The sequence below is a fragment of the Cibotium barometz genome, chromosome 50 (genome assembly GCF_041138505.1).
Source record: "Cibotium barometz isolate CiBa-2024 chromosome 50, ASM4113850v1, whole genome shotgun sequence".
Classification (NCBI taxonomy): domain Eukaryota; kingdom Viridiplantae; phylum Streptophyta; class Polypodiopsida; order Cyatheales; family Cibotiaceae; genus Cibotium; species Cibotium barometz.
In genome coordinates, this window is record NC_141095.1 from 22967955 (window position 1) to 22977627 (window position 9673).

A 9673-nucleotide genomic window follows, 5' to 3' on the forward strand; every position below is an offset into this window, starting at 1 on the left:
TGGTACTTTTATTAGCCTTGAATTCTTAGTGGATTTTTCAACACACCTTGACTGCGGGTGTTGTATGGAACTTGTATAGGGTTTGTGTGTGGTGAAACCCTCACTAGGTTAAGATGTAAAATAAAGCCATTCTCACATCCATATAGCTTTAAGATACAACTTGATCTACACACTTTTCTTGTACTGGATAAGGAAGTTTCTATTAGCCTGCACTTTGTATCCAACTCTTATGAGCATATTAGTGTGTTAGAAGTGCACCTTTGTCATTATAACGTACCTGTGTTTTCTCTTGATATACTTCATGCTTGAGTCCATAATAAAGGAAACATATCGAAAAAGATATGATCAATAATCTTCTTCTTTCATAGACTGTGGGATTGATTTTATTAGAATTACTCCCTTTGGTCTCTAACCTTGTGCTAGTAGCTAGTGCTCCTTTTTATCAGTTGTTTAGCTTCTACTAGGTCCTAGTCCAAGGGCCATGATTAAAGGTCCCAAAGGCATGGCCAAAAGACAACCACACAAGGTCATAGCCTCTCAAAGGTAGGTACACCTAAATGATGATCGTGCTAAATATAGTGGTGTTGTTGGGGTCATGGTCATGTTGGTATTGTTGGGGTCATGGTCATGTTGGTATTGTTGCTGATGGTGTTTCTTGTGATGGTCATGGCGATATTTGATGATCAAACAAGGCATCGATGCCCAAATTAGGTTCCAAGAATGGGCAATTTAGCCTTTTACAAGTTCAATTTTGTAAGAAAGTAGCATTTGACATGAAAATGCCAAGCATTTGGGCTCCACATTTTATTTTCATGAGAGTGGCATTAAACATATGCCTCAAATTAAGACCTTGTTTGACACTACATTTTGCAAATACAAAAATAAAATAAAAGGAGGAATTGGGAGGTGGCCATGATGCGAGGGCCATGTCACCCCATAACCTTTTTTGGCTATTGTGTATGTTTTATGGGCCCAATTAATAAAAACTAGCTTGTAGGCCCAATTTGGGAATTCAGGACCATTATAAAACAAGAGGGCATTTTGGGCTTGATTTTATATAAATTTGGTATCTCAAATATAATCAACATCAACTAAGTGAAGGTCACAAATATGGGCTCCTTTTTTTGCATGAGAGCAGCCTTGGCAAAATGCAAAGATTAAGGGCCTTGTTTGGTTGAATGTGGCTGCATGAAACAGTTTGAAATCTCCTTTCTCATTAACTCCCACCATATCTCCCTTCCACATCAGCAAAACATTCTCGTATTTAGGTGGGTCCCAAAAAGTAAAAATTTTTTATTTTTTATTTTTTTACATTTTGAGGTGGAAAAAACACCACCCAATCAATATGTATGATGAAAATAAAATTTTTCCTCCAAAAAGCTTGTAATTCAAGGGTCACATCAAAAGCCTATCAGGAGCCAGTACATCCATAATTAACTGTCACGTCCCCAACAACCCCATAAACATAACTAACTGTCAAAAGAACCACTACATCCATGAGATCCTGAAATTGTGGGGACCCCAAAAATTATTATTTTTTAATTTTTCTCATAAATGTAATTTATTGATGAAAAACTCCATGTTAGGATATTTGTATATCAAAAATATCATTTTCTACTTAAAAAAATGGATTTGTGTTAAACCTGCAACAACAAAGTTTTACAGTCTCTCTCACTCACTCCCTCTCTCTCTCTCTCTCTCTCTCTCTCTCTCTCCCTCCCTCCCCTTATGAGGATCTCTCTGCTTTAGCTTCTTCCTCTGCTTAGCTATGGAGCCTTTGCAAGCTATGTGTGTAGCCCCTTGTAAAGCTAGAAAACGGAAGGTTGATTTACACATTCGTATTCCTGAAGAGTATGGCAGCTCTTAAAAAACCCATCCTACTGATGCACAATCTGTCCAAGCTCGTAGGATAGCTAAGGAGAAAAATGTAGATCTTTGGGTTGATGGGCATCTCTATCCAATTGACCCTCCATTAAGAGGAAACCCTCCTTTCCGCAATTTATCATCTTTTATGCAATTTGTTGGTGAAGGAGAGCTTGGCTTGTTAGGATACTGCAGAAGATTGACTACAAGTGGAGCTTAGCAAACCCATATTCTCCAATCTCAATTGCAAGCATCACAATTCAGCCTTTTACAATGTCAAGAAGGGAATGTCAAGAAGGACTTAAAACATCATCAGATAAAATGAAAGAGATCCTCGCAAAGAATGTGGAGAAGGATGCAAAGATTCAAAGGCTAGAGGAACTTGTCAAACGACTCAAAGCAACGCCAAATGGTGCTCGTGAACGTAAAAGTGTTCACCAAAAGTGTGCTAGGTGCTTGGGGACAGAGTAAAGCAACACACTATATGGTAAGTTGTACAGTAAAAAAATAAAATGGTGTTTTAACTTTGACTTTTTCTAATTAAATTCTATTGTCATGTGTACAACACATAGTTTATGCGCATGGTGCGTATTTCATGAACAAGTATGGATCGCTCGACATGTGGAGTACCCAAGGGATGGAGAAATCACATTATAAAGCAAGAGGTGTTTATTTAACAAATACAAGACATGGAGGTGGAGCTTCTGCAAGAGGAACACGTACAAACTATCTACAAGAGATGTTCAATTAGTTTAATTGCACAACCTTTGGAAGGGTATTGGTTAGGGAATGGGCCCAACAATCTAAGCTTGCGCAAGAGGCACGCAAGGCTGCAAAAAGTCATGCTCGGCTTAAATGGTTGCAGACCAATGCTCCCCATAGGCATGGTGCTTGGGCGTGCACGAATGAGGAGACAAGGGAGGCGTTGGGTTGTGCATGCACCAGCATAAATCTAGATGTAATAAGGCTAAGAAAATAAGTTTAGTTAGGTTTTTTTTTTCCCTTAAAAAAAACTATTAATAGTTCCTTCTCTCACTTCATTTCATTTCACTTTTTTAGAGAGCTTGAGCTCAAGATCTACGTAGACACCCACATAAGGACACCAACACATCACCACGTTAGCATAGTCGTACATGGATATGGCACGCACCAAGAACACCGCACGTATTACCATGCCTTCACAAAACAAAGTGCAAGAAGGCACCCAACGACCACATACTGGCGACACCATAGAAGAGAGTGACCCCTTGGATTCTAGGACACGCCCAACAATGGGATCACCAGAGTCTAACCCTCCTCCCACAGCAACACTAGCGCACACACATGCAGGCCCTTCTAGTGGGAGCAAGCGTGTGAAGAACACTACAAGACACTGCTGCCATACACGCATTCGATACACGCGATAAGTTACGAGCGCGTGTATGGTCGCACATGTATATGAGTAGTATCGGGCGCGTGTATATTGGCATCTACATTTGCATGTATATTGGTTTCAAAAACGCGTGTACCAGCACATGTATATACGCAAAATTATACGCGCTTTATTACACGCGATAACAGAGAACTTTATTAAGAAAAACAATTAAAACCCATTTTCTTTAAACCATCTCATAGTTCATTACAGTATATATCATTACACAATCCCACTACATGCATTTACAACAATGTAATATATTCAAAAATAAATCATGAGATGATAATTAAAAGATAACATATACAATAGAAATGTCATCAATTTAGAACGATACAGTGATGGATTGGTTAGGGTTCGATCTCATCTTCAATAAGATCCATCCTTGCCAAACGATCAACATCAATATCCATTTGATCAATTTGTAAGGCTACGATTAAATTTATTCCACTATGGATATTCTCTCCATTGATAATGGTATCGATGCCATGATCATCCTCATCAACATCACCATCATCCTCAATGGTAGGGTCATCCTCATGATCATGAGAAATGGCACGCTCATCCTCATTATCATGATCATCTCTTATTTCTTGATCATTGATCACATCTTCATTGGCATGTTCGACATCATCTTCATTGCGGCTTGCTACATCCTCCATATGCTCCATATCAGTGAATGTATTATACATCACTTTGGAACGTGGTGCAATAGGGATGACGTACCACCATTTAATGTCATGCGCAGATAGATAACCTACTCAAATACACATACTGCAGTAATTAATTAGCATATCAAAAGTCAAGGGGTACGCGAGCTTAGATATATATGTACATGAAACACATTAGTAAAAAAATGCATACCTGCTCACATTGTTATGGTAATACGAGCCTATCTTTCTTTGTTTGCCAAAACTTTGTAGAGTTAATAGTTACATAGCCACTTGCATGGCGTTTTATCGTTGCATTAGGCCCTTTTTCCACCACGTTCATCAAAAACATACACAAAGAAGCGACGAAAGTCAAGCCTAAATATGTCTTGGATTGTGTCACAGTAATCATCCATTTTTCCATTGGCTCCCTCAAAGCTACTAATGACAATGCAATCTTGTGTATTCCTCTTTTCATCAATTCTTTGTGTTTGAAAATGCTTTCCTTCACACCATATAGCATTGAACATAGTGCAATGGACCAAAATAGAAGCAATATTTGTGTAAGCAATGTGAATAAATATTAAAAGCAAATCACTTACAACTAATGCAAAAACATTAGTTCTATGTACCTTTAACATGCATCCTCGTGCATACTCCCATTCTTCCGCCGCCGTGATATGCAACCCCTTGCCGATCTCTGCTCTCTCCATTTCCTCATGCAACCAATCAACATGGATATCATTCGGAAGTGTTGCTAGATGCTTAGGGTACGCCTTACGAGAGCCATGTTGCCTCTCAAAGAGAGCTCTTTCTGTTTGCCTTTTTGTCTTTGTATCCTCATATCTTGTAACCCATCTGCTCATCACATCACTATTAAGGATGCAAGTGAAATTGAGACCATCAATCAATGTTCTATCAATTACTTTACTCTGTCCTTTTCCTTGAGACACAATAGAGGTCATCCTCAAGTCCTCTTCATTGCTCCATAGTCGCAGCGGCAAAGAGCTGTCCACCTGACCAAGAAATTATGAAATATATACAAGAGACTCTTGTATCAACCAACCCTCGGCCATGCTTCCTTTGGGCCTTGCACTTTGCCTCACAAAGTCTTTTAAGGTCTTCATGAAGCGCTCTAGGAAGAACATCCAATGTGCATGCACAGTGCCACATAAAGCAATTTCGTCCACTAAATGCACAATGAGATGTAGTTGACTTGTGAGAATGGCTCGCGGAAAAGTCTCCTCTACCAAACAAACCACCTCCACTACCATAACACGCGCATCATCCAATGTGGCTGGATCAATTGCTTTGGAACTAACATATCTGAAAAATAAATGAATAGTACGTTATACCTCATGCACGTTCATTTTGCAAGGTATAATGAAGGGTGATCTGACATGGGTTTTACATACCTCACAAGCTTGCCCATCTTATAAATACACTTTTTCAAACTCTTGTTTGCACAATGGTCGATGCTAGTAGGTAGTATGAACTGCGCATATAAGAGCATATGTATATATGGTTTAGGGCATTACAAAATTTAATTTCAACGTACGAGACTTGGAAAACACTTACTTGGAGCATCTTGTGCCAATCGTGAAACTTCAACCCATATAGTTGCTCAACGTACAAGACTTGGAAAACACTTACTTGGAGCATCTTGTGCCAATCGTGGGACTTCAACCCATATAGTTGATCAACGCCTCTTTTCTTAGTGGTTGTAAAGGCTCCCTTCAATGATCTCATGCATCCAGTGGGAGTACGCAAAGTGGTGATGGCCTGCTTTACCCGCTTCTCCTCTTTCTTTGATATAATCCATGGTGCAGGCGGAAGACGAACCTGCCCACTCTCCTCTCGTGGGGCCAAGCTTGACGCATACGTCCTGCGACCCGCAAGTCCTCCCATACTCTAACATTGTCTCGTTTACCAATAACATGTTCCCAAATACCAGATTCCACATTCTTGAAGATGTGCATGGGATCAAGAAGATGGTTGATCTTAAGATGGGTCCAATATGGTAGCCGGAAAAAAATGGAGTACCTACACAAGGGATTGCTCTATGTGATCTTTAATCCAATTAGAGACTACACAAAACACGATTGAAAGACATTACTGTACCTGTTCATGCCATCTGGAGGAAGAACATTTGTAGACTCCCAAATACGCTTCCAATCTTTTGCACGAAGTGTTTGTGGAGGAATGTTACTCTTACTAGCAACATATTTAGGATGATCTGACAGGAGAAATCGATGATGATTATCAAATATGGTCTTACACAAACCGACAACATACTCATGTACTAACGAAAGGCCACAAACAGGACATGCATATTTACCCGATGTTTTCAAACCTGTTAAAATATAAATAAAAGTTAGAATAATAAAGTCAATAGTTATAATTAATATAGCCGATAGTATTAAAGTAGGGAGGTAATTAGAATTCTTACCAGAACAATCGCTGTATCCTGGAAAGTCATGCATTGTCCACATCAACACTGCTTTTAAGTCGAAGTGAACATGTGTTTGATGTGAGGAATTATAGGAAAGTGTCGTAAGACTTTACGAGGTACATTAAAACTCTTCACATCTGTTCTATACCTTGCTTCACCACAAGTGGACAATGTCGAGCCTCCTTATGCATCCCACAAAAGAGAATGCAATCATTGACGCATGCATGTATGAGATCATAATCCAATCCTCCAAGAGATGTCACATAGCGCCTCGCTATGTCTCTTGAGGTGGGTAGTCTATTTCCCCTTTGGAAGCATGTTTGATAATAGCCTGCATCCAATATCATCAATTAGCCCTAAACCCTAAACCCTAAACCCTAAACCCTTAACCACTAATTCAAATTTGCAAGTTAGAATGCTTACTTCAAGACTTGCATTGCTCCATCCATAAACTATTTGTATATTGAGTAGTTCAAGTGAAGCACGTAAAATAGAGAATGTGCACCCTTCAAAAATCGGTGTCGATGAAGCCCTGTAAAGATGCTCTTGTTCCATATCATCGTCGTCCATACCTTTGGGATCATCCCTAAAAAGATACCGCACCATATCATCAAACACTTCCTCTTCCACAACTTCGTGGGGTGCAGGGCTATTGTCATCCCTTTCCCACTCATCTTTGATAATAGATCCCAAAGCTCCAGCATCATCTCCTCGACGCTTTGTGTGCTCTTGCCGCGCGTAGGGCACCATGTTAGGGTGTGGTACTGCATCCTGCTCCAATTAGAGTATATATATTATAACTCCATTAATTTGGACACCATGAGTCATTTGAATTCTATCAATTTACATCTGCTCACCTCTAAACCTGTTTGATTCCATTCTCCATACATGGAGATGTGATTCAAGGTAATTCGACGCGCTTGTACAATGCATCCTTGACATCGATTACACATACACTTGATCCTTTGTCCCAACCACACATCGCGATTACGATGACGCATTGTCTTATTCTCACTAGAACTGCTTGAGGAGGTTGATGACATCTTATGTACAAAAGAGCAAACACATAATCATAATCAGTCTTTAATGAAAGTATAAAAAGTCTCTATATCCTGTGTTGATCGCGTGTAATAGCCCATCTCAACTGTTTTAAATCGCGTGTAACAGCGCGTCTAGAAATCGCGTGTATGAACGCAGCTGTTTATTATACACGCAAATATACACGTGCTCCTACACGTGACCACCTGTCTATACCTAACACATAACCCACCGCCTTCTCCAAAAACCATTTTCAAACTCCATCTTTCCTCTCCTTCGTCGTCGCCAAATCTTCCCTCTTCCAACAGAGAACTAAAGCCAAGTGCAAGGAGCAGACACGGGTGCAAGGAGCAGACACGGGTGAAGGAAACCAGCCAAAAAGAAGACTCACTTTTCCAGAGGTGAGTCAGTTTGTCCTTTGTCCTGTCTCTTTCCTTCCATTTGTTTATGCGATTGTCTCTTTTCCTTATGCGATTGTCTCCGTCCTTCTCTGGTCGTGCACCTGCTTCAGTATTTTTGTGAACGATAGTGACACTTTGGGCTTTCTTTTTAAGAAAGATTTGTCGATGGTCTGTCGTTTTTGAAAAAGTTTTTGCGCAGGCCGCGTGTACGAGTGCGTGTATGTCTGCGTGTACCCTGTTTGCACAGATTGTTCACACGCAAATACACGCGTTTTTGGACAGGTTTTTACACACGACTGTGTTTGTCCTTAAAGTTCACCCATGCTTGCGTGTCTTGCTTGTCCTCTTGTCCAGCTTGCATGTTTGGTCATCTAAAGCATATAGATTGTCGATCCAACTCAAGAGAGAGATGATCCCATCTGCATATGGCTCGCCTTCACAAAATCATATGTGCTAGCTTGCATGTTTGGTCCTCCAAAGCATAGAGATTGCCGATCCAATCAAGAAAGAGATGATCCACTACCTAGAATTTTGTTACTACCTACCTATGGGCATTAATGTAGGAGGATGCATCAGTTTTGTAGCATTTTGTTACTAATTCGGCCACCTAGCATCGCACATGAGGAATCATCTTGTAAGCAGTTTCCAAGCCACTCATAGCTAGTTGTGCTTTGATACATAGAGTGATTCCCTTCATGGTGACTGTGCTTTGATAGATAGAGTGTTTCCTGGCATCGCCATCCCCTTTATCGCCTCTCATAGTAGCTCTTATCGCCATCCCCTTCATGGATCCTTCATGTATATACTTTTATTTTTACAGATTCTTCATGGATCCAGGTTCTTCATCCGATCTATTTGCACGTACGGCACTTGGATAATGGAGATGCTAAATCATTTTGCACGTACGGCACTTGGATAATGGAGATGCTAAATCATTTTGGGCACCATCCTGGTCCAGTTGAGCTTACAGAGTACATGTATGCCCATCCCCCTCCTGGATTCCCTAGTATGGTCACCCCGCCCCCGAGTATCCATGTCACTCCACTGCCGTCTATGCCTGCGAGTCCGGCGAGATGGCATGTAGCTTCTCCTCTTCCACGCCCACCGAGGAGACATGCCCCGTCCCAAACACACTCACGCACACCCTCCCAAGCACCGTCATGTCAGGGCTCACAGCCACCATCACATACTCCCTCACAGCCACAGTCACGTACACAATTCCCCATCGTGACTCCACCCACAGTACAGAGGAGAGCAAACACCACAGTAGGGAGAGTGGGAGTGGAGGATGCAGGTAGTAGGGCACGCGGTGAGAGAGGAGATAGAGGGAGAAGAGTTAGAGGAGACAGTGAGGATGAGGAGGAGGTGAGAGAGGTGGAGGGAGTGATTTACTATGATGTGACGGATAGGGGCGGGGTAGTGATGGATGCGAGGGGGGGAAAGAGGTAATGGAGTACATGCGTGGGGTAGTTTCAAACTTGTACAGAAATTGTTTTATTAAATTTAAAGATCAAAATAGCCGATTAGTTGGAGAGGTGATAGATTCTATACATAGTCGGTACCCCAATCCCCCACATGCGACATTCTCGGATGTATGGGGAAGGATGCGAACTCGAGGACGCGAATAAGGGAGATCTTAAGTAATAAAATATCTCACCTTAAGAAACTCGCGTACAATGATAGGCTAAATGTAGCTGCGGGTGGCTATCCTATCGAGAAACCTGCCCACCACTGTGCACAAACACGAGTGGAAGGAGACAAAGAAACGAGCAGAGGGTGGCGTGAAGAGCAGGCAGCATGTGGAGGCACGACGGATCTAGATGGAGACCATTGGATCTTCGCATTTCGGATCTGGCGG